General features: G+C 33.7%; 1 pseudogene; it reads left to right on the forward strand.

Annotated features, from left to right (window-relative positions):
* Nucleotides 1-873: 873 nt before the first annotated feature.
* Nucleotides 874-26,408, forward strand: LOC141552974 (NEDD4-binding protein 2-like 2 pseudogene; annotated as a pseudogene).
* The last annotated feature ends 905 nt before the right edge of the window (nt 26,409-27,313 follow it).

The following is a 27,313-nucleotide window of genomic DNA, read 5'->3' on the forward strand; positions in this document are numbered from 1 at the left end:
CCAGGCCCGTCCATTGTGGCATCTTGGTATTTGAATTTTTTTTTCCTGGCTGCTTATAATATTTTTTCTTTAATATGATAGTTCTGAAATTTGGCCACAATATTCCTTGGAGTTTTTATTTTAGGTTCTTTTTTTAAGGTGTTGCATGAATTCTTTCAATGCCTATTTTACTTTCTGATTCTATTACATCTGGGCAGTTTTCTTTAATGATTTCCTGTAAAATAGTATCTAGGCTCTTTTTTTCATCATAATTTTCAGGAAGTCCAAAAATCCTCAGATTACAGGTCTGTTGTTTTTCCAAGTAGATATTTAACATTTTTTCTAATTTTTCATTTTTCATTTTTTTTTTTTTTTTGGTTTTGCTTGACAGATTCTTGATCTCTCAATGAATCATTCATTTCTGTTTGATTAGTTCTGATTTTTAATGAGTTTTTTTCATCATTAGCTTTTTTTTAAAAACTTCTTTTTATAAATGTCCAATTGAGTTTTTAAATGAGTTGTTTTGCTCTATGGAATTGTTTTTCATTTCACTATTTTTTTTAGTGACTTATTTTCTTTTTCCAATTCACAAATCCTACTTTCCTGGGAGTTCTTTACCTTTTCCAATTCACATTTCAGGAAGTTGTTATTCTCTTTCATAGCTTCTCTTTCCCCATTTTTCTTCTAGCTCTCTTTTAAGATTTTTAATAGTCTCTTCTAGGAGAGGCTTTTGTGTTGAGGATCAACAATTGTCTGGAGATTTTCTGCTCTCTTTCTGTATAAAAGCTATTGATTGTCCTTTTGATTTTTTTACTCATTTTTTAAGCCTGTAGGCTCTGCCTTCAGGGCAAGGAGGTTACCAGCTTCCTCTGCTGAGCAAGGATAAGTGTATGGATGGTAGCTGTCCTGCCAACGGGCTGCAAAGAGCTTCGGGGTACGGGAGTGCTCTGGGAAAAAGTTCTCCACCAGAAGAGACTAGTCTTAGGTTGAGCTGTTGAAGTACCCTTCAAAGCTGTGTGGATTAGTGACTGTCCTGGGGCTAGAGGCTGAGAAGTGAAAGTGTCACTACCCCAAGCAAAACCTTGCTGTGGTACTGTGGGTATTAGCAGTTGACTAGCAAATAGTCCCACATAGCATCCAAAATGGCTCTGCCTAGGGAAGCACAGTTGTGCTGCAGAAGTTTATTGCCCCAGGCTGCCCTTCTCCCTCCATGCAGATTAGAGGCTGGCCTGGGCTGTGCTTTCCTGCCATGCATATTAGTGACTGCCTGCTAGAGCTCCGTGCTACAGAATGCAGATGCATTTTTAGAGTATACTCTACGTTTGGCTTTAATTTCTCTACTGGTCTACTGCTTTGTAATCAAGGCAGAGTAGTCAGCCTATGGCAGAGTCATCTCTATAATTTTTCTAGCTACAGAGGCCACCCCCACCCCTGGTCCTCTCTGGATGCTAGACTCTCCTATTTCCCTGCTTGTGCAGATCTACACCAGGCACTCAGGACAAACCTGTTCTGGCAATCTTCCAGATTATCTTCGGCTTGTAAGTCGTTGTACTTTTTTTTTTTATTTCATTTTTATTTTATTTTATAATTATAACTTTTTTTTGACAGTACATATACATGGGTAATTATTTACAACATTATCACTTGCACTTACTTCTGTTTAGATTTTTTCCCTTCCTCCCCCAACCCCCTCCCCCAGATGGCAGGCAGTCTTATACATGTTAAATATATTACAATATATTCTAGATACAATATATGTGTGTAGAACCAAATTTCTTTTTGCACAGGAAGAATTGGATTCAGAAGGTAAAAATAACAGTTTACACTCATTTCCCAGTGTTCCTTTTCTGGATGTAGCTGATTCTGTCCATCATTAATCAATTGGAATTCGATTAGCTCTTCTCTATGTTGAAGACATCCACTTCCATCAGAATACATCCTCATACAGTATCCTTGTTGAAATGTATAATGATCTTCTGGTTCTGTTCATTTCACTGAGCATCAGTTGATGTAAGTCTCTCCAAGCCTCTCTGTATTTCTCCTGTTGGTCATTTCTTACAGAACAATGATATTCCATAACATTCATATACCATAATTTACCCAACCATTCTCCAATTGATGGACATCCATTCATCTTCCAGCTTCTAGCCACTATGAAAAGGGCTGCCACAAACATTTTGGCACATAAAGGACCCTTTCCCTTCTTTAGTATTTTCTTGGGATATAAGCTCAGTAGTAGTATGGCTGGGTCAAAGGGTATGCACATTTTGATAACTTTTTGGGCATAATTCCAGATTGCTCTCCAGAATGGTTGGATTCTTTCACAACTCCACCAACAATGCATCAGTGTCCCAGTTTTCCCAAAGCCCCTCCAACATTCATCATTATTTGTTCCTGTCATCTTAGCCAATCTGACAGGTGTGTAATGATATCTCAGAGTTGTCTTAATTTGCATTTCTCTGATCAATAGTGATTTGGAACACTCTTTCATATGAGTGGAAATAGTTTTAATTTCATCATCTGAAGATTGTCTGTTGATATCCTTTGACCATTTATCAATTGGAGAATGGCTTGATTTCTTATAAATTAAAGTCAATTGTCTGTATATTTTGGAGATGAGGCCTTTATCAGAACCTTTAACTGTAAAAATGTTTTCCCAATTTGTTACTTCCCTTCTAATCTTGTTTGCATTGTTTTGTTTGTGCAGAAACTTTTTAATTTGGTGTAATCAAAATTTTCTATTTTGTGATCAATAATGGTCTCTAGTTCTCCCTTGGACACAAACTCCTTCCTCCTCCACAAGTCTGAGAGGTAAACCATCCCATGTTCCTCCAATTTATTTATGATTTTGTTCTTTATGCCTAAATCCTTTGACCCATTTTGATCTAATCTTAATATGTGGTGTTAAATGTGGGTCCATGCCTAGTTTCTGCCACACTAATTTCCAGTTTTCCCAGCAGTTTTTGTCAAATAATGAATTCTTAACCCAAAATTTGGGATCTTTGGGTTTGTCAAACACTAGATTGCTATTTTTATTCACTATCTATCTTGCCCTGTGAACCTAACCTATGCCACTGATCAACTAGTTTATTTCTTAGCCAATACCAAATGGTTTTGGTGACTGTTGCTTTATAATACAGTTCTAGATCAGGTACCGATAGACCACCTTCACTTAATTTTTTTTTTCATTACTTCCCTTGAAATTCTCGACCTTTTGTTGTTCCATATGAATTCTGTTGTTATTTTTTCTAGGTTATTAAAATAGTTTCTTGGAAGTCTGATTGGTATAGCACTAAATAAATAGATTAGTTTAGGGAGTATTGTCATCTTAATTTTATTTGCTCGGCCTATCCAAGAGAACTGAATGTCTTTCCAATTATTTAAATCTGACTTTATTTTTGTGGCAAGTGTTTTGTACTATTGCTCATATAATTCCTGACTCTCCTTTGGTAGATATATTCCCAAATATTTTATACTATCGACCGTTATTTTGAATGGGATTTCTCTTTGTGTCTCTTGCTGTTGGATTGTGTTGGTAATGTATAAAAATGCTGGGGATTTATGTGGATTTATTTTGTATCCTGCGACTTTGCTAAAATTCTGAATTATTTCTAATAGTTTTTTAGCAGAGTCTTTGGGGTTCTCTAAGTATACCATCATGTCATCTGCAAAAAGTGATAATTTGATTTCCTCATTTCCTACTCTAATTCCTTGAATCTCTTTCTCAGCTCTTATTGCTGAGGCTAGAGTTTCTAGTACTATATTGAAAAGTAATGGTGATAGTGGGCAACTTTGTTTCACTCCTGATCTTACAGGGAAAGGTTCTAGTTTATCGCCATTATATATGATGTTTACTGAAGATTTTAAATATATGTTCCTGATTATTTTAAGGAATAGTCCATTTATTCCTATACTCTCAAGCGTTTTTAGTAGGAATGGATGTTGGATTTTATTAAATGCTTTTTCTGCATCAATTGAGATGATCATATGGTTTTTATTAATTCGATTATTAATATGGTCAATTATACTAATAGTTTTCATAATATTAAACCAGCCCTGCATTCCTGGTATAAATCGCACTTGGTCATAGTGTTATTATCCTGGGGATGATTTTCTGAAGTCTATTTGCTAATATCTTATTTAAGATTTTAGCATCAATATTCATTAAGGAAATTGGTCTATAGTTTTCTTTGTCAGTTTTCAATCTACCTGGTTTAGGTATCAGTACCATCCATGTCTGTGTCATAGAAGGAATTTGTTAGGACTCCTTCAATCCCTATTTTTTCAAACAGTTTACATAGCATTGGAGTTAGTTGTTCTTTAAATGTTTGGTAGAATTCACATGTAAATCCATCTGGTCCTGGGGACTTTTTCTTAGGAAGTTGGTTAATAGCTTGATCTATTTCTTTTTCTGAGATGGGACTATTTAGACTACTTACTTCTTCCTCTGTTAATCTGGGCAAGCTACATTTTTGAAGGTATTCTTCCATTTCATTTAAGTTATTGAATTTATCGGCATAAAGTTGAGCAAAGTAGCTCCTAACTATTGTTCTAATTTCCTCTTCATTAGTGATGAGTTCACCCTTTTCATTTTCAAGACTAACAATTTGCTTTTTCTCTTTCCTTTTTTAAATCAGGTTTACTAAGGGTTTGTCTATTTTGTTGGTTTTTTCATATAACTAACTCTTAGTTTTATTAATTAATTCAATAGTTTTTTTACTTTCAATTTTATTAATCTCACCTTTTATTTTTTGAATTTCAAGTTTTGTGTTTGTCTAGGGGTTTTTAATTTGTTCCTTTTCTAGCAATTTGAGTTGTAAGCCCAATTTGTTGCCCCTCTCTTTCTCTATTTTATGCAAGTAGGCCTGTAGAGATATAAAACTTCCCCTTATTACTGCTTTGGCTGTATCCCACACATTTTGGTATGATGTCTCATTATTGTCATTCTCTTGGGTGAAGTTATTAATTATGTCTATGATTTGCTGTCTTACCCAATCATTCTTTAGTATAAGATTATTTAGTTTCCAATTATTTTTTGGTCTATTTTCCCCTGGCTTTTTATTAAATGTAATTTTGATTGCATTATGGTCTGAAAAGGATGCATTTACTATTTCTGCCTTACTGCATTTGATTTTGAGGTTTTTATGTCCTAGTATATGATCAATTTTTGTATAGGTTCCATGAACTGCTGAGAAGAAAGTATACTCCTTTCTGTCTCCATTTAGCTTTTGCCAAAGATCTATCATATCAAACTTTTCTAGTATTCTATTTACCTCTTTGACTTCTTTCTTATTTATTTTGTGGTTTGATTTATCTAATTCTGAGAGTGCAAGGTTGAGATCTCCCACTATTATAGTTTTGCTATCTATTGCCTCTTGCAGCTCTCTTAATTTCTCTTTTAAGAATTTAGATGCTCCTACTATATGTTGTTTACAGGAAACACACCTGAAACAGGATGAGACATTCAAACTAAAAGTAAAAGGGTGGAGCAGAATCTATTATGCTTCAGGCAAAACCAAAAAAGCAGGAGTAGCCATCCTCATCTCAGATCAAGCAGAAACAAAAATTGATCTAATTAAAAGAGATAAGGAAGGGCATTATATCCTGCTAAAGGGAAGCATCAATAGTGAAGCAGTATCAATATTAAACATGTATGCACCAAGTGGTGCAGCATCTAAATTCTTAAAAGAGAAATTAAGAGAGCTGCAAGAGGAAATAGATAGCAAAACTATAATAGCGGGAGATCTCAACCTTGCACTCTCAGAATTAGATAAATCAAACCACAAAATAAATAAGAAAGAAGTCAAAGAGGTAAATAGAATACTAGAAAAGTTTGATATGATAGATCTTTGGCGAAAGCTAAATGGAGACAGAAAGGAATATACTTTCTTCTCAGCAGTTCATGGAACCTATACAAAAATTGATCATATACTAGGGCATAAAAACCTCAAAATCAAATGCAGTAAGGCAGAAATAGTAAATGCATCCTTTTCAGACCATAATGCAATCAAAATAACATTTAATAAAAAGCCAGGGGAAAATAGACCAAAAAATAATTGGAAACTAAATAATCTTATACTAAAGAATGATTGGGTAAAACAGCAAATCATAGACATAATTAATAACTTCACCCAAGAAAATGACAATAATGAGACATCATACCAAAATGTGTGGGATACAGCCAAAGCAGTAATTAGGGGAAGTTTTATATCTCTACAGGCCTACCTGCATAAAATAGAGAAAGAGAGGGCCAACGAATTGGGTTTACAACTAAAATTGCTAGAAAAGGAACAAATTAAAAACCCCCAGACAAACACAAAACTTGAAATTCAAAAAATAAAAGGTGAGATTAATAAAATTGAAAGTAAAAAAACTATTGAATTAATTAATAAAACTAAGAGTTGGTTTTATGAAAAAACCAACAAAATAGACAAACCCTTAGTAAACCTGATTAAAAAAAGGAAAGAGAAAAAGCAAATTGATAGTCTTGAAAATGAAAAGGGTGAACTCACCACTAATGAAGAGGAAATTAGAACAATAGTTAGGAGCTACTTTGCTCAACTTTATGCCGATAAATTCGATAACTTAAATGAAATGGAAGAATACCTTCAAAAATATAGCTTGCCCAGATTAACAGAGGAAGAAGTAAGTAGTTTAAATAGTCCCATCTCAGAAAAAGAAATAGACCAAGCTATTAACCAACTTCCTAAGAAAAAGTCCCCAGGACCAGATGGATTTACAGGTGAATTCTACCAAACATTTAAAGAACAACTAACTCCAATGCTATGTAAACTATTTGAAAAAATAGGGATTGAAGGAGTCCTACCAAATTCCTTCTATGACACAGACATGGTACTGATACCTAAACCAGGTAGATCGAAAACTGAGAAAGAAAACTATAGACCAATTTCCTTAATGAATATTGATGCTAAAATCTTAAATAAGATATTAGCAAATAGACTTCAGAAAATCATCCCCAGGATAATACACTATGACCAAGTGGGATTTATACCAGGAATGCAGGGATGGTTTAATATTAGGAAAACTATTAGTATAATTGACCATATTAATAATCAAATTAATAAAAACCATATGATCATCTCAATAGATGCAGAAAAGGCATTTGATAAAATCCAACATCCATTCCTACTAAAAACGCTTGAGAGTATAGGAATAAATGGATTCCTTAAAATAATAAGGAGCATATATTTAAAACCTTCAGTAAACATCATATGTAATGGTGATAAACTAGAACCTTTCCCTGTAAGATCAGGAGTGAAACAAGGTTGCCCACTATCACCATTACTATTCAATATAGTACTAGAAACTCTAGCCTTGGCAATAAGAGCCGAGAAAGAGATCCAAGGAATTAGAGTAGGAAATGAAGAAATCAAATTGTCACTTTTCGCAGATGACATGATGGTATACTTAGAGAACCCCAAAGACTCTGCTAAAAAGCTATTAGAAATAATTCAGAATTTTAGCAAAGTCGCAGGATACAAAATAAATCCACATAAATCCTCAGGATTTTTATACATTACCAACACAATCCAACAGCAAGAGATACAAAGAGAAATTCCATTCAAAATAACAGTCGATAGTATCAAATATTTGGGAATATATCTACCAAAGGAGAGTCAGGAATTATATGAGCAAAATTACAAAACACTTGCCACAAAAATAAAGTCAGATTTAAATAATTGGAAAGACATTCAATGTTCTTGGATAGGCCGAGCGAATATAATAAAGATGACAATACTCCCCAAACTAATCTATTTATTTAGTGCTATACCAATCAGACTCCCAAGAAACTATTTTAATGACCTAGAAAAAATAACAACAAAATTCATATGGAAGAATAAAAGGTCGAGAATTGCAAGGGAACTAATGAAAAAAAAGTCAGAGGAAGGTGGTCTAAGTGTACCTGATTTAAAGCTATATTATAAAGCAACAGTCACCAAAACCATTTGGTATTGGCTAAGAAATAGACTAGTTGATCAGTGGCATAGGTTAAGTTCACAGGACAAGATAGTGAATAAAAATAGCAATCTAATCTTTGACAAACCCAAAGATCCCAAATTTTGGGATAAGAATTCATTATTTAACAAAAACTGCTGCTAAAACTGGAAATTAGTATGGCAGAAACTAGGCATGGACCCACATTTAACACCACATACTAAGATTAGATCAAAATGGGTCCAAGATTTAGGCATAAAGAACGAAATCATAAATAAATTGGAGGAACATGGGATGGTTTACCTCTCAGACTTGTGGAGGAGGAAGGAGTTTGTGTCCAAGGGAGAACTAGAGACCATTATTGATCACAAAATAGAACATTTTGATTACACCAAATTAAAAAGTTTCTGCACAAACAAAACTAATGCAAATAAGATTAGAAGGGAAGTAACAAATTGGGAAAAAATTTTTACAGTTAAAGGTTCTGATAAAGGCCTCATCTCCAAAATATACAGAGAATTGACTTTAATTTATAAGAAATCAAGCCATTCTCCAATTGATAAATGGTCAAAGGATATGAACAGACAATTTTCAGATGATGAAATTAAAACTATTTCCACTCATATGAAAGAGTGTTCCAAATCACTATTGATCAGAGAAATGCAAATTAAGACAACTCTGAGGTATCATTACACACCTGTCAGATTGGCTAAAATGACAGGAACAAATAACGATGAATGTTGGAGGGGCTGTGGGAAAACTGGGACACTGATGCATTGTTGGTGGAGTTGTGAAAGAATCCAACCATTCTGGAGAGCAATCTGGAATTATGCCCAAAAAGTTATCAAAATGTGCATACCCTTTGACCCAGCCATACTACTACTGGGCTTATACCCCAAGGAACTACTAGAGAAGGGAAAGGGTCCTTTATGTGCCAAAATGTTTGTGGCAGCCCTTTTCATAGTGGCTAGAAGCTGGAAGATGAATGGATGTCCATCAATTGGAGAATGGTTGGGTAAACTATGGTATATGAATGTTATGGAATATTACTGTTCTATAAGAAATGACCAACAGGAGAAATACAGAGAGGCTTGGAGAGACTTACATCAACTGATGCTGAGTGAAACGAGCAGAACCAGAAGATCATTATACACTTCAACAATGATACTGTTCGAGGATGTATGCTGATGGAAGTGGATTTCTTCAACATAGAGAAGAGCTAATCCAATTCCAATTGATTAATGATAGACAGAACCAGCTACATCCAGAAAAGGACTGGGAAATGAATGTAAACTGTTATTTTTACCTTCTGAATCCAATTCTTCCTGTGCAACAAAAAATTCGGTTCTACACACATATATTGTATCTAAATTATACTGTAATATATTTAACATATATAAGACTGCTTGCCATCAGGGGGAGGGGGTTGGGGGAGGAAGGGAAAAAATCTGAATAGAAGTAAGTGCAAGGGATAATGTTGTAAAAAATTACCCATGCATATGTACTGTCAAAAAAGAATTTAGATGCTGCACCACTTGGTGCATATATGTTTAATATTGATACTGCTTCATTATTGATGCTGCCCTTTAGCAGGATATAATGCCCTTCCTTATCTCTTTTAATTAGATCAATTTTTGTTTTTGCTTGATCTGAGATGAGGATGGCTACTCCTGCTTTTTTGGTTTTGCCTGAAGCATAACAGATTCTGCTCCACCCTTTTACTTTTAGTTTGAATGTCTCACCCTGTTTCAGGTGTGTTTCCTGTAAACAACATATAGTAGGGTTCTGACTTTTAATCCAGTCTGCTAACTGCTTCCTCTTTATGAGGCAGTTTGCCCCATTCACATTTATGGTTAGAAGGACTAATTCTATATTGCTTGCCAAGTCATTGTACTTCTAATCTTCATGCATTTTACCAGTCAAGTGCTATTTTTGAGGCTGAAATTAATAATTTGTCATGAGGATATGAGAGGAGCTTAGAAAGTCATGTGTTCCTACTCCACCATCTTTGGGAAGAGAACTTACCAGAGGAAACAGACCAGAAAAGATCTGTTTCAATCATAAATGGGAGAGAGACAGCAAGTCCCTGGTAACAGATCACAAACTCCCAGCACACACAGAGCAGAGCCCTGGGGTTGAGCAGTCTTAGTGAGTATAACCTCCACAAGGCAGAGCATTTGTGGGAGGAAGCAGACCAGAGAATGTCTGTTTCAATTGGATGCGGGAGAGAGACAGCAAGGCCCAGGCAGATGACCACAAATGCCAATTCAGACAGCTCAGATTCCCAGAGCAGTGCAGTCTCAGGGTGCCTGAGTAGACTTTGACTACAAATACCTGGGCAGATAGCACAGAGCCCCAGGGCATTGCAAATGACTCCACATGGCAGACACAGCATCATGGGTGAATCAGCACTATCCCAGTGCAGCTGTGGTGGCTTGGAAAACCTCTCCTGCCCTAAAGGCAGATCTTAACTTAACTTAAAAAAATGAGTAAAAAAATAAAGAGGACTCTAACAATTGACAGCTTTTATGGTGAAAGAGAAGAACAGATTTCAAACCCTGAGGAGACTAAAGGCAAATTGTGTCTAGATGAAGCTCCAAAAGGTGAAGTAACCTGGTCCTCATCATATAAAAAAAATGGGGAAAGGAAATGAAAGCCTTGGAAGAGAGTTTGGAAAAGGCAACAAAAAATAGACATAATGAAATGGTAAAAAACATATAATTCATTAAAAGATAGATTTGATAAACAAGAAAAAGAAAGCAATGCCAGAAAAAAAAAAACTGAATTTGTGAAACAGAAAAAAAGAAAATAACTTCTTAAAAAATAAAATTTGTGAAATGGAAAAAGAAAATAACTCCTTAAAAAACAGAATTTGTGAAATAGACAAAATTCCATAGAACAAAACAACTCATTCAAAAATTCAATTGGAAAAATACAAAAAGAAATTAAAAAAAAAAGTAAATGAAGAAAATAACACAATAAAATTCAGAATTGAACAAATGGAAATGAATGACTCAAGAAGGTAACAAGAATCAGTCAAAACAAAAAAAAAAATAGGAAAAAATAGGAAAAAAAATGTAAAATACCTAATGAGGAAAATAACCTACCTGGAAAATAGATCTAGGAGAGACAATCTATGGAATATTGGACTTCCTGAAATCCATGATGAAAAAAAAAAAGAACCTAGAAACTATTTTTCAGGAAATCATCAGAGAGAACTGCCCAGATGTCATAGAATAAGAAGGTAAAATGGACATTGAAAGAATTCATCGATCACCTACAGAAAGAGATCACAAAATTAAAACTCCAAGAAATATTGTGGCTAATTTCCAAAATGTAAAGTAAGGTCTAGCTCCCTGGAGGGCCTAAGGATCTGCTGTAGTAAGGATAAATCAAAGTCCTTGGTCTTTAATGGGAGAAGTAAAGGAGGCAGGCAAGCTGCCATGTACCTTGCCAAAGATATATCCTAGATTCTGGAGTCTCCAGCCTCTCTCCTCCTTATCCTGCCATCAAGTGACTCTGACTTCTCTCTCCCTGCCCTCCAATCCTTGCCTACTATTATTTTAACACCAAACATTCAGCAAGCACCAATGGTGAGGAGAGCTATTTTCCAAATATATGCTAATAGAGTCATTATCTCACATCAAATAGGTAATTAGCCAAAACTGCTCTGCTGTCTGATTCAAGCACAACTTTTTGGAGTTTCAGCCATCCACACCTCTACACAATTGAGATAGTGGTAATTTGAAGGTCTTAAGTTATTTTCTGTATCACCTGATTCAATCCCAAAACCATAATCACTATATCTAATTAGCAATTAAGGTTTGCAAAGCATTTTCTTCACAATCCTGTTCAAGTTTTATCATACCCATGGTTTTTTGTTTTATTTTGTATTGCTGAGGCAATTGGGGTTAAGTGGCTTGTCCAGGAAGTTTTAAGTGTCTGAGATCATATTTGACTTCAGTACTTGCAGGTGCTCTATCAAACCAAGAAAAAAAAATTCTACAAGCATCCAGAAAAAAAAATCAAATACTGAGGAGCCACAATAAGGATCAATTAGGATCTAGCAATTTCCACATTAAAGGATTGAAGGGCCTGAAATCTGATATTTTAAAAGGGTAAGGAACTTGGTATGCAGCCAAGAATAACTTACCCAACCGAAATAAGCATTTTGTTCCAGGGAAGAAGATGGACATTCAATGAAATAGATGAATTCCACTTATTTCTGATGAAAAAACCAGAGCTAAACAAAAAAAGTTTGACCTCCAAATATTAGGCTCAAGAGAATATTAAAAAGGTAAAAAAAGAACTCTTGAGAAATGTATTTTTGTTATGGGTATACATAAAGAATACATGTATAATTTGGTTTACTGTTATAATATAAATACAATGATCTAGAGGTGAAAAGGAAAGGAAACCTATTAACAGAAAAAGGTAAAAAGAACTCTTGAGAACTGTATCTCTGTTGTGGATATACAGAAAGTCCACATGGATAATTTGATTTTACTGATATAAAAAAGGGAGGGAGTAGTAGTAAAGGGAAGGGGGTAGTATCAGAAAAAGGGAAAGGAGTGATAAAAAGAGGGAAACTACATCCCAGGAAGAGGCATAGAAAATATATCACATCTGAGGGAATTTAGAGAGGGGGAGAAACATTGTGTGACTCTTACTCTCATCAGAGTAGTCTCAAAGAGTAAATAATTGACACATTTGTTTTTCAGAGAATTCTCTTTCACCTCATTGAAAGGGGGGAGAGGAAAAGGGAAAAGGAAAAGGGGAATAAGGGAAGGGACTTGGAAGGAGGAGGGAGGGATACTAAAAATAGAGGGCTGCACGTCACAAGTGAGGTCTATAAATTAAATATTGAGGAAGGGGTTCAGGGGGGTCAAGGGAAAAAAAAGCATAATCTGGGGATAATATGATGGCAGGAAATAAAGAATTAGAAATTTAAACGGTAAATGTGAATGGGATGAACTCTCCCATCAAACGGAGATGGATATCAGACTAGATCAAAAGTCAGAACCCTACAATATGCTGTTTACAGGAAACACACTTAAAGCAGGGAGATACATACAGAGTAAAGGTAAAAGGTTGGAGCAGAATCTATTATGCTTTAGGTAAAGTCAAAAAAGGAGTGGTAGCCATTTTTATCTCAGATCAAGCAAAAGCAGAAATTGATCTAATTAAAAGAGATAAGGAAGGAAACTATATCTTGCTAAAAAGTAACATAAACAATGAAGCCATATCAATACTAAACATATATGCACCAAGTGGTATAGCATCTAACTTCCTAAAGGAAAAGTTAAGAGAGTTGCAAGAAGAAATAGACAGCAAAACTATAATAGTGGGAGATCTCAACCTTGCACTCTCAAATTTAGACAAATCAAACCACAAACCAAATAAGAAAGAAATTAAAAAAGTAAATAGAACATTAGAAAAACTAGGTATGATAGACCTTTGGAGAAAACTGGATGGTGATAGAAAGGAATATACTTTCTTCTCAGCAGTTCATGGAACCTATACAAAAATAGACCATATATTAGGACATAAAGATCTCAAAATTAAATGCAGGAAGGCAGAAATAATAAATGCCTTCTTCTCAGATCACAATGCAATAAAAACTACATTCAATAAGAAGTTAGGGGTAATTAGACCAAAAAGTAATTGGAAACTGAATAATATCATCTTAAAGAATGACTGGGTGAAACAGCAACTTATACAAACAATAATTTCATCCAAGATAATGACAATGGTGAGACATCATACCAAAAATCTATGGGATGCAGCTAAAGCAGTAATAAGGGGAAATTTTATATCTTTAGAGGCTTGTTTGAACAAAATAGAGAAAGAGAAGATTAATGAATTGGGCTTGCAACTTAAAAAGCTAGAAAAAGACCAAATTAAAACCCCCCAACCAAAAATCAAACTTGAAATACTAAAATTAAAAGGAGAAATCAATAATATTGAAAGTAAAAAAACTATTGAATTAATAAATAAAAGTAAGAGTTTTATGAAAAAAACCAATAAAATAGATAAACCTTTGGTAAATCTGATCAGAAAAAGGAAAGAGGAAAATCAAATTGTTGGTCTTACAAATGAAAAGGGGGATCTTTCCACCAATGAAGAGGAAATTTGAGAAATAATGAGTTACTTTGCCCAACTTTATGCCAATACATTTGATAACTTAAGTGAAATGGATGACTTCCTTCAAAAATATAGGCTTCCTAGATTAACAGAAGAGGAGATAAATTGCTTAAAAAGTCCCATTTCAGAAAAAGAAATAGAACAAGCTATTAATCAACTCCCCAGGAAAAAAATCCCCAGGACCTGATGGATTTACATGTGAATTCTACCAAACATTTAAAGAATAACTAGTCCCAATGTAATATAAACTATTTGAAAAAAATAGGGGATGAAGGAGTCCTACCAAACTCCTTTTATGACACAGACATGGTACTGATACCTAAACCAAATAGATTGAAAACTGAGAAAGAAAACTATAGACCAATTTCCTTAATGAATATTGATGCTAAAATCTTAAATAAGATATTAGCAAAAAGACTTCAGAAAATCATCCCCAGGATAATACACTATGATCAAGTATGATTTATACCAGGAATGCAGGGCTGGTTTAATATTAGGAAAATTATTTGTATAATTTACCATATTAATAATCAAATTAATAAAAACCATATGATCATCTCAATAGATGCAGAAAAAGCATTTGATAAAATCCAACATTCATTCCTACTAAAAACTTTTGAGAGTATAGGAATAAATGGACTATTCCTTAGAATAATCAGGAGCATATATTTAAGACCATCAGTAAGCATAATATGTAATGGAGATAAACTGGAACCTCTCCCAGTTAGATCAGGAGTGAAAGAAGATTTCCCACTATCACCATTACTATTCAATATTGTATTAGAAACACTAGCCTTGGCAATAAAAGTCGAGAAAGAGATTAAAGGAATAAGAGTAGGTAATGAGGAAATCAAACTGTCATTCTTTGCAGATGATATGATGGTATACTTAGAAAACCCCAGAGATTCTAATAAAAAGTTAGTAGAAATAACTCAAAACTTTAGCAAAGTTACTGGATACAAAATAAATCCACATTTTTATACATCACCAACAAAATGCAACAGCAAGAGATACAAAGAGAAATTCCATTGCAAACAAATGTTGAGAGTATAAAATATTTGGGAATCCATCTACCAAAGAAAAGTCAGGAATTGTATAAGCAAAATTACTAAACACTTGCCACAAAAATAAAGTCAGATTTAAATAATTGCAAAGACATCCAGTGCTTGTGGATAGGCCAAGTGAATATAATAAAGATGACAATACTTCCCAAGCTAATCTATTTATTTAGTGCTATACCAATCAGACTCCCAAGAAACTATTTTAGTGATCTAGAAAAAATAACAACAAAGTTCATACGGAAGAACAAAAGGTAGAGAATTTCAAGGGAATTAATGAAAAAAAAAAGTCAGATGAAGGTGGTCTAGGTATACTTGATCTAAAACTATATTATATAGCAGCAGTCACCAAAACCATTTGGTATTGGCTAAGAAATAGACCGGTCGATCAGTGGAACAGATTAGGTACAAAGGACAAAAAAGTGTACAGCTATAGCAATCTAGTGTTTGATAAACCCAAAGATATCAACATTAGGGATAAAAATTCATTATTTGAAAAAATAACTGTTGGGAAAACTGGAAATTAGTTTGCCAGCAATTAGATATGGATCCACACTTAACACCATATACCAAGATAAGATCAAAATGGGTCTATGATTTAGGCATAAAGAATGAGATCATTAATAGATTAGAGGAACAGAGGATAGTCTATCTCTCAGACCTGTGGAGGAGGAAGGAATTTATAATTAGAGAAGGACTAGAGATCATTATTGATCACAAAATAGAAGATTTTGATTACATTAAACTAAAAAGTTTCTGTAAAAAAATACTAATTCAAACAAGATTAGAAGGGAAGTAACAAATTGAGAAAATATTTTTATAGTTAAAGGTTCTGATAAAGGTCTCATTTCCATAATATACAGAGAATCGACTCTAATTTATAAGAAATCAAACCATTCTCCAATTGATAAATGGTCAAAGGATATGAACAGACAATTCTCAGATAATGAAATTGAAACTATATCCACTCATATGAAAGAGTGTTCCAAATCACTACTGATCAGAGAAATGCAAATTAAGACAACTCTGAGATACCACTACACACCTGTCAGATTGGCTAAGATGACAGGAACAAATAATGATGAATGTTGGAGGGGCTGTGGGAAAACTGGGACACTAATACATTGTTGTTGGAGTTGTGAAAGAATCTGGACATTTTGGAGAGCAATCTGGAACTATGCCCAAAAAGTTATCAAACTGTGCATACCCTTTGATCCAGCAGTGCTACTACTGGGCTTATATCCCAAAGAAATACTAAAGAGGGGAAAGGGACCTGTGTGTGCCAAAATGTTTGAAGCAGTGATTTTCGTAGTGGCTAGAAACTGAAAGATGAATGGATGTGCATCAACTGGAGAATGGTTGAATATTATATGAAGGTTATGGAATATTATTGCTCTGTAAGAAATGACCCAGCAGGAGGAATACAAAGAGGCTTGGAGAGACTTACATCAACTGATGCTGAGTGAAATGAATAAAACCAGAAGATCGCTGTACACTTCAATGTTGTATGAAGATGTATTCTGATGGAAGTGGATATCTTCAACATAAAGAAGATCCAACTTACTTCCAGTTGATCAATGATGGACAAAAACAACTTCACCCAGAGAAGGAACATTGGGAAATGAATATAAATTGTTAGCACTACTGTCTATCTACCCAGGTTACTTACACCTTCAGAATCTAATACTTAATGTGCAACAAGAAAATGGGATTTACACACATATATTGCATCTAGATTATATTGTAACACATGTAAAATGTATGTGATTGCCTGTCATCTAGGGGAGGGAGTAGGGGGAGGGAGGGGATAATTTGGAAAAATGAATGCAAGGGATAATGTTATAAAAAATTACTCATGCATATATTGTCAAAAAAATTATAATTATAAAATTGAAAAAAAATAAAAGAAAGAAATGACAAGGAGGATGAATTCAGAAAAGTTTGGAGAGACTTGCATGAACTGATGCTGAATGAAATGAGCAGAACCAGAAGATCACTATAAACTTCAACAACAATACTGTATGAAGATGTATTCTGATGGAATTGTATATCTTCAACATAAAGAAGATCCAACTCACTTCCAGTTGATCAATGATGGACAGAAACAACTACACCCAGAGAAGGAACACTGGGAATTGAATGTAAAATATTAGCACTACTGTCTATCTACCCAGGTTACTTATACCTTCGGAATCCAATACTTAACGTACAACAAGAAAACTGGATTTACACACATATATTCTATCTAGGTTATACTGTAACACATGTAAAATGTATGAGATTGCCTGTCATCTAGGGGAGGGAGTAGAGGGAAGGAGGGGAAAATCTGGAAAAATGAATACAAGGGATAATGTTATAAAAAATTACACATGCATATATATTGTCAAAAATGTATAATTATAAAATTAATTAAAAAATAAAAATAAAAAGCCAGAAAAAAGAGCAAATTAAACCCCCCAGTCAAACACTATACTTGAAATTCTAAAAATAAAAGGAGAGATTAATAAAATTGGAAGTAAAAAAAAAACTATTGAATTGATAAGTAAAACTAAGAATCGGTTCTATAAAAAAAACAATAAAATAAACACACCCTTGGTAAATTTGATTAGAAAAAGGAAAGAGGAAAATCAAATTGTTTGTCTTAAAAATGAAAAAGGAGAGTTTTCCACTAATGAAGAGGAAATTAGAGCAATAATTATAAATTACTTTGCCCAAACTTATAGTATAAATTTGATAACTTAAATGAAATGGATGAATATCTTCAAAAATTTAGCTTGCCCAGATTAACAGAGGAAGAGGTAAATTGGTTAAATAGTCCTATTTTAGAAAAAAAGAAATAGAACAAGTTATTAATCAACGCCCTAAATAAAAAGCCCCAGGACCAGATGGATTTACATGTGAATTCTACTAAACATTTAAAGAACAATTAACTCCAATGCTATATAATCTATTTGAAAAAAATAGGGAATGAAGGAGTCCTACCAAATTCCTTTTATGACACAGACATGGTACTGATACTTAAAACAAGGAGGATGGAAACAGAGAAAGAAAATTATAGACAAATCTCCCTAATGATCATTGATGCACAAATCTTAAATAAAATATTAGCAAAAATCATACAGAAAATTATCCCCAGAATAATACACCATGACCAAGTAGGATTTATACTAAGAATGCAGAGCTGTTTCAATATTAAGAAAACTACTAGCATAATTGACTATATCAATAACAAAATTAACAAAAAAGCATATGATCATTTCAATAAATATAGAAAAAGCATTTGACAAAATCCAACACCCATTCCTATTAAAAACACTAGAGAATATAGGAATAAATGGACTTTTCTTTAAAATAGTCAGTAGCATCTATTAAAAACCCATCAGTAAGCATCATATGTAATGGTGATAAACTGGAACCATTCCCACTAAAATCAGGAGTGAAACAAGGTTGCTCACTATCACCATTACTATTCAATATTATATTAGAAATGCTAGCTTCGGCAATGAGATGAAAAAAAACATAAAGAAATTAGAGTAGGTAATGAGGAAACCAAATTATCACTCTTTGTAGATGATATGATGATGTACTTAAGAGAAGTCCAGAGATTCTACCAAAAAAGCTATTAGAAATAATCCACAACTTTAGTAAATTTGCAGGATACAAAATAGATCCGCATAAATCCTGAGCATTTTTATGCATCACTAACAAAATCCAAAAGCAAGAGATACAAAGAGAAATTCAATTTAAAATAACTGTCGATAGTATAAAATATTCAAGAATCTATCTGACAGGGGAACATCAGGAATTATGTGAGCAAAACTACGAACCACTTTCCACACAAATAGTCAATCTAAACAATTGGAAAAATATTAAGTGCTCTTGGAGATATATATATATATATATATATATATATATATATATATATATATGTATATATATATATATTACATCCATATATATGTATACATATATACATATATATATAACATAAATAATGGATATATATATATATTAGTTTAGGTAGTATTGTCATATTTATTATAAATTTTATATAATAAAGACAATACTACCTAAACTAATCTATTTATTTAGTTCTACACTAATCAAACTCCCAAGAAACTATTTTACTGACCTAGAAAAAATAACAACAAATTTCATCTGGAAGAACAAACAAATCAATAATTTTAAGGTAACGAATAAAAAGAAATCAAATGAAGATGGCCTAGCTGTACCTGATCTAAAACTATATTATTAAGCATCACCAAAACCATTTGGTGTTGGCTAAGAAATAAACTAGTTGATCAATGAAATAGGTTAGGTCACAGGACAAAATAGTCAATAATTATAGCAATCTAGTGTTTGACAAACCCAAAGACCTCAGTTTTTTGGATAAGAAGCATTATTCGACAAAAATTCCTGGGAAAATTGGAAATTAGTATGGCAGAAAGTAGGCATTGGCCCACACTTAACAGTGTACACCAAGATAAAATCAAAATGGGCTCATGATATAGACATAAAGAATGAGATTATAAATAAATTAGGAGAACAAAGATAGTTTACCTTTCAGACTTGTTGAGGAAGAATGAATTTATGACCAAAGAAAAATTAGAGATCATTATTGATCACAAAATAGAAAAAATTATTATATTAAGTTAAAAAGCTTTTGTATAAACAAAACTAATTCACACAAGATTAGAAGGGAAACAATAAACTGGGAAACTATCTTTACAGTTAAAGATTCTGATAAAGGCCTCATTTCCTAAATATATAGAGAATTGACTCTAATTTATAAGAAATCAAGCCATTCTCCAATTGATAAACGGTCAAAGGATATGAACAGACAATTTTCAGATGATGAAATTGAAACTATTTCTACGAATATGAAAAGGTGTCCCAAATCATTATTGATCAAAAAAATGCAAATTAAGACAACTATGAATTACCACTACACACCTGTCAGATTGGTTAAGATGACAGGAAAAGATAATGATGAATGTTGGAGGGGATGTGGGAAAACTGGGACACTGATGCATTGTTGATGGAGTTGTGAAAGAATCCAACCATTCTTGGGAGAGCAATTTGGAACTATACTCAAAAAGTTGTCAAACTGTGCATACCCTTTGATTCAGCAGTATTTCTACTGGGCTTATATCCCAAAAAGATATTAAAGAGGGGAAAGGGATCTGTATGTACAAAAATGTTTTTGCCAGCCTTTTTTGTGCTGGCTAGAAACTGGAAATTGAATGGATGCCCATCAATTGGAGAATTGCTGAGTAAATTAATGTTATGGAATATTATTGTTCTGTAGAAAATTCATCTGTAGGATGAATACAAAGAGTCTTGGAGAGACTTACATGAATTGATGCTAATTGAAATGAGCAGAACCAAGAGATCATTATACACTTCAACAACAATACTCTATGAAGGTCAATTCTGATCAAAGTGGCTATCTTCAACAATGAGAGAATCCAAATCAGTCCCAATTAATCAGTAATGAACAGAATCCCCTACACCCAGAGAAAGAACACCGGGAAATGAGTGTGGACCACAACATAGCATTTGCACTATTGTTTGCTTGCATTTTTGTTTTACTTCCCAGGTTATTTTTACCTCCTTTCCAAATCCCATTTTCTTGTATATAAATATGCATACATATGTTGTATTTAACGTATACTTTAATATATTTAACATGTATGGGATTACCTGCCATCTATGGGATGGAATGGAGGGAAGGAGGGGAAAAGTTGGAACAGAAATTTTTGCAAGGGTCAATATTGAAAAATTATCCATGTGTTGCTATGGGCCAGAATTCTTATACTTGAAACAAGGTGTTAAGTCACTGGAATTGATAAGACAATTGTTATCTAGTTTAGTATGTGATTAATAGTTCTCTAGTTCAGTACATGAACTTAGTACTTAATGTAGTTCTACAAGATTAACACCTATTCTACAAGATTCACCCATATGATGATGTAATCAAAATAGAACATATAAAGCTGGGACAAATTCAGCCAGAGTCAGAGCTAGAGAAGACAAGAGCACTAGAGGGAGGAGCTCAAGCTCTCGGAGACAAGGAGAGACAGATTCATTCACCCCATCTCACACCACCAAAGTTGCTGGTCTGTCCTCTTGCTCCCCCCACTCAGACCAAGGTTGAAGGGCTTCAAGAAAGCTAGCCAGGCCCCAGGCAAGGAGGCAATAAAGAATTTGGACTTTAACACTTTGCCATTCTTGTGGTGATTATTCTGCTGAAAAGAAGGCTGTCAAAGACCTCCAGAAAACCAAAAAGAACACTACAATGCATATGTTTTGTCAATAAAAAGCTATTAAAAAAAAAGAAAAGAAAAAAGAACAGGCTCTACCCTATGTACCTTACATCAATAGGTTTTTTGGGGATTATTCATTCATTCATTTATTTATTATTTATTTTTGTCTATTTAGTACATTTGGCCCAATTTTTTTAGCTCTTTGTAATGTTCTTCATTATAACCTTGAGAGTGGTAGAAGATTCTTTGTCCCATTTCATTCTCCCAATTCACATATCTGCCATATCTTATATCTTCTACCTTCATAACACTTTTTTCACATTTGTCTTCTTTTCTTTATATATAATTTTGCCTCCGCTAATTAAGGTTCTCACTGTCTCTCATCTTGAATATTCTGGTTCATAAGTCTCTCTACTTCCCTTTTCTTTCTTCAATCCAATGTTGACACAATGATCAAATTAGTAGTCCTAGGACATATTATAACTGTGATGATATTATACTTCTGCTTAACGCATTCCCCCATCCCCAACACACACACATACACACAAACACTTTTCAGTGGATCTCTCTAGTCAAAAGAATAAATTACTCCCCTCCCTCATACCAGTACAATTTTAAAGCCTAGAAGCATTCTGTTTTTTAGCATTAGTTTGTATTAATCACCTTTATGAACTATGTTCTAACCAGACCAGAATACTGATCATTCATTGAATGACATTCTATCCTCTTTCTCAGCTTGCATTCGCCCATACCTGGAAAGTGTATTCTAATCATTTCCACTTTTCAGAATTCTTATTGTCTTTCAAAGGTAACTGTGAAGTCTTATTTTATCCCCTTCCCTACTCCTAATTCTTAATGCACACTGCCTGCTATTTATATATTTGGGTACTAGTACATACTGTATTTCTCTAATGGAATATAAGCCTCATGAAAATAGAATTTGTTTCATTTTTTGTATTTGCATCCCAAGTCTTGAGCACAGTGCCTTTCACATTGTAAGTACTTAAAAGTTATTTATTGAATTATTTTCCAGATTCAAAAATTTTTGTAAACAACATATTGTAGTTTTAATCTACTGTGCTATCCACTTATGTTTTATGGGAGAGTTTGTCCTATTCACATTCAAAATTAAAATGATTAAATTCTGTATTACTTGCCATCCTATTTTTTTCTCAAATAATGCTTTTCTCTTTCTTTTCCCCCTTTATTTCTTCCCCAGTGTTTTACTACTGACCACCACTTCTCTTAATTTGCCCTCCTCTTTTTTATCCCCTCCCCCTTTCTTATACCTTTCCTCTTCTACTTCTGTTCTTTCTTCTATTAATCTTTCCTTTTCTTTCCCTTTTCCCCTCCTATTTCCCCATAGGATGAGAAGTTTCTATATCAAGCTAAAAAATATATCTCTGTTTGAGCCAAATCTGATGAGATTAAGGTTCAAACAATGCTCATTTCCTCCCCTTCTTTCCCTCAACTGTAATAGGTCTTTTTTGACTCTTCATGTGATGTAATTTACACTCTTTTATCTCCCCTTTCCTCTTCTTCCAGTACAATCTCTTTTCCACCACTAGTTTCTTTTTTTATATCATCACAATAAAGTCAAATTATACCTACATCCTCTAAGTATACCCCTAAGAAAGATACAGTGCTCAAGAGTTAACTATACACATTTCAATTTTTTTTTCTAAAAGAAATAATTTCTACAAATGGGCTATTTATCTATTTGCATATCTTAGTCTAGATAATTGTAAATCCGCATCCCTCTCCTTTTTGGGATTTCAGATTTGGCATTTCTTTTACATTGAAAGATTCCTGTAAAAGGAATTCCTCTCTACCATTATGGATTAAAATGTCTTCTGCAACTTTTTGTCTTGGAGTATTCCTTGGTGAAGTGAAAGTTGAAGTAAATTGTCCAGGATCAGACAGGTAGTAGTATGAGAAGTTTTAAATTCAAGACATCCTTACTGAAGAATGGCTTCTACTCAAAATATCATGCTTCCTTTCTCCAGTTGCATTATTAGGTGAAACTCTTGAGATTTTAAAAGAGATTTGTGGTTTTCTAGGCCCTATGCAATCAGCACACTGTCAAAAACAGAATCATTGAGCTGATCCATAAGTAAATCTATCTGGGAGAAGCATTATAGATGGATAATTAACTGGGTCCAGGACTGAACAGGAAGAAGATTGCATTTGGGAGATAGAGTGGTGTTTTAATGACATCAAGCTGTTCTCTAAAACATCTTATATTAATTTAACTATTAATGTGTTTAATATAAGACCTTTGTTCAAAATGACAAATAGCATTCAGATAGATAGGTAGATAGATAAATAGATAGAAAGAAACTGAAACAATGGACACACTCTCCCTGATTCTAGCACAAATCACTATGATATGTAATCAATGGAGAATTATAGTCCACTGTATAACTAAACAGCTGCTCCAAATAATCCAAAGCAAGTGTTCTCAGGAGCAGGGTCAGGTTCTGTAATATATTATCCAATTTTACATTTTCAATTTTCCCTAAATATTGCACTTGAATTTTGACCACTTTGGAATTTTAAAAGGCCTGATTCCTGCTGGAAGTGCAACCTGGGAGAAGAAGACTGTTCATTTGATTCATAACTGCAGTGTGTTTGATCAATGTTTAATTTAATACCCAGGACAATTCAGCCACCAGTTCAAATGGCCTTGATGAAATTCCTTTGGCATCCTGCCCCACAGAGACTGATATAAACTATTCTTTCAAGGTTTCTGCCTTGAACAAATGGGGAAACAAATATTTTGCAGGCTTTTCTTCCAAAAAATCTTTCTCCTGGGTCAGTTTATTGTCAGTTGATGTTGTTATAGAAAAAGAGGGGAAATGATTCAGTGAAGTAACGATGGTGGGAGACAGAGAAGCCTCTGGGAATAAAAGGAAACTCCCAGATCATGGATAGAATGATCAAATGAAGTGAGGGCACAGGGATAGTCTTTGGCAAAATTGGCAAGTTGCCAAGGTTTGTGTCTGAGATCTTGTACCTCTTCAGTCTCTGAAGTCTTCCCCATTTATGGGACTAATAAATTTATAATGTATTCATTATTTATTTTGCAATTGTTTTGGGATTTCATTATTGAAACACCAAACTTGGAGAGTGAAGACATTGCCTGTGGACAGAGCTCCAGGGGCTCACCCACAGCCACCAACCTGGATAACCAAGACCTCCTGGGCTTCTTTTTCTTTTTTCTTGCACACAGATGACTTATTATGAAAATTAAGCTAAGTCTCTAGGATATGGTTAAAAAAAACCTAACAAGTGAAACATGCAATTAAAAAACTGAAATCAAGAGAAGAAACATGTCATATCCCATGATGGTGGTGACCATTTTTACAGACTCTTAAGAGAAAACAAAAAACAACTGGATACCTTTGTCCATCTTTGATGACAAGGAAAATGGAAAAACACAGGAGAGCAAGACTGAAACTATAATTTTGTTGAAACCTTTAGGGGACATAATCTCTTATAAAAGGCCAGATATTATTGAACCATTTCATTCAGGAGACCTATAGCATGAAATTCCTATAGTACTATCCATGAACATCAGTGAAATATCTAGAAATAACTATACTTATGTTTTTGGAAATAGTAAAGAAATTCGCATAAATAGAAATCACAGGTAGCTATACCAGTTAGTGGAGAGGAAGGAGAATATAGCATAAACAAAGCATTTATAGGACCTATTTACAAAAGTCCTGAGGAAAATGAATGAGATAAAGGAAAACATCATGCAGAAAAAGTCACTGGTGGACTAGAAAACAAACAGAACCCTTGTAATAAACAAAAAAAAAAAAAATAGACAATGAGTTATCTTAGTTTTACAAAGAAATTCAGGAACTTGATAATGAAAAAGAAGATTTGGAAGGTAATTGTCAGGAATTTAACCTCAGGAACAATTTAGTTTATGTTATCAAGGTCATTACAATGACAATTTAATATCTGATAAGAAAAGGAAGATACTTGGTTCAGTACTATACATTCATCCTATGGTGATGAGCAATATTTTAGTAATGAGCCAGTTGGTTGAAACACTGAATATGTAGATAATTGACAAGTGAAACCCATATTTTTTTTTAACAACCCAATTTCTTCCATTAGGCTCGGATGGCAACTAACGGAATTCTCTTTTTCTTCACAGTCTTTTTTCCTTCTGGGTTCAATTATCATTTAAATGTTCAAATATTTAATATCTATGCATCTTCACCACCAAATGTTTTCCATAGTCAAAATGTTAAATAATGTGAAATGTAGAGTGGATATACTATAAACAGTGGTAACACAAATTGGAATTGTCCAACATTTGAGCAGACTAACAGATATTTTGATTGTGATGAGAGGAATACTAGCATAGAGCCCTCTAGAAATAGCCACAATGAACAAAATGGACAAGAAAGTGATGGTTCTTGTGAAACAAGAGAAGAATCTTGGGAAGACCCTTCTTTATTCCAGATGGAAAAAAAGATAAGCATATATACTAGCAATTTCAAGAGGAGAAGCTAAAGAGGCTACTTATTCTTTTAAGAGGTCTTTCTGGTTCAGGGAAAACAGCAATGTCTCATGTTCCACTTGGTCAGAATTGTGATGCCATTATCTTCAGGACTGATAATTATTTTCAGCATCAAAATGGGTATTCATATAATGTTAGACAATTTGGTGAGGCACATGATTGGAACCAAAGAAGGCAAAGAAAGATAATGATCAAAGAAGATCTCCAATTATAATAGATGACACTAATACCCAAACCTAGGAAATGAAACCTAATGTGGAAATGGCTATAGACAAAGAATATTGAGTGGAGTTTCATGAACTTGAAACATGGTGAAAATTTGATCCTGAGGAATTAGAAAAGAGAAATAAACATGGGTTACCTCGTGAAAAGATTGCACAGATGTTGGATCATTATAAATATAAAATGTCTAATTCTATTGTAATGAATTCAGTGGAACCTCTACATAAGTCTGAGAGACTTTGAAGGCAGAGTTGGGGAGGTTATCTAGAGTCATGTGATCACTTTGATGTTGCAAAATAACTAATATTCAATCTGCTTTCAACTAAAATGAGCTTGTAGCTTACCCCTAAAAAACAAACATTGAGATTTTCTGGAGGTTTTTAAATAGGTTCAAGTCTAATAAAAAGAACCATCATCTCAAAGAGTTTGTTCCCAGAAAACTATTTAGATTTTAAAATGTAAATAAGACAGTATGTATAATTGAGAAAAAAAAGAAAAAGAAAGAAAAAGAAAAAAAAAGAAAGAAAGAAAAAAGAAAAAAGAAAGAGCAAACTTCCTCTAAACTTTCTCTAACAACATACATTAAGTCTGATAACATTTAGTTGTTAATTGATTTGTCCAAAATAATGCAACTATTATGTGTCAAAGGAAGTATTTGAACCCAGGTCTTGCTGGGTTAGCGGTCTGTAGTATATAGCAGTCCAGCTGTCTATGCACTTCTATATGTTCCTATTTCCATTTATTATTTATATTAGTCTATAGAAACTTGTGTTGTTGTTCAGGCATTTCAATCACACCTGATTCTTTGTGACTCTATTTAATGTTTTCTTAGCAAAGATACTAGAGTTGTTTGCCATTTTCTTTTCCAGCTCATTTACTTGATGAGGAACTTAGTAACACAAGGTTAAGTGACTTGTTCAGGATCACAGAGCTAGTAAGTGTATGAATACAGATTTGAACTCAAGTAGCCCTTACTCCAGGTTTGGCCACATTATTGCCTCATAAAAACAGACAGACAGCAGATAGATAATAAAAAACACTAGACAACAACAGCAAACCTAGAATGTTACTTGACTCCAGTAACTCTTCAGGAATACTGCAGGTGACTACAAAGTATTTTGGATTCTCCCAAGTTCCTTCATTTTTGT

This window comes from Sminthopsis crassicaudata, chromosome 2 (genome assembly GCF_048593235.1).
Source record: "Sminthopsis crassicaudata isolate SCR6 chromosome 2, ASM4859323v1, whole genome shotgun sequence".
In the NCBI taxonomy this organism is placed as follows: domain Eukaryota; kingdom Metazoa; phylum Chordata; class Mammalia; order Dasyuromorphia; family Dasyuridae; genus Sminthopsis; species Sminthopsis crassicaudata.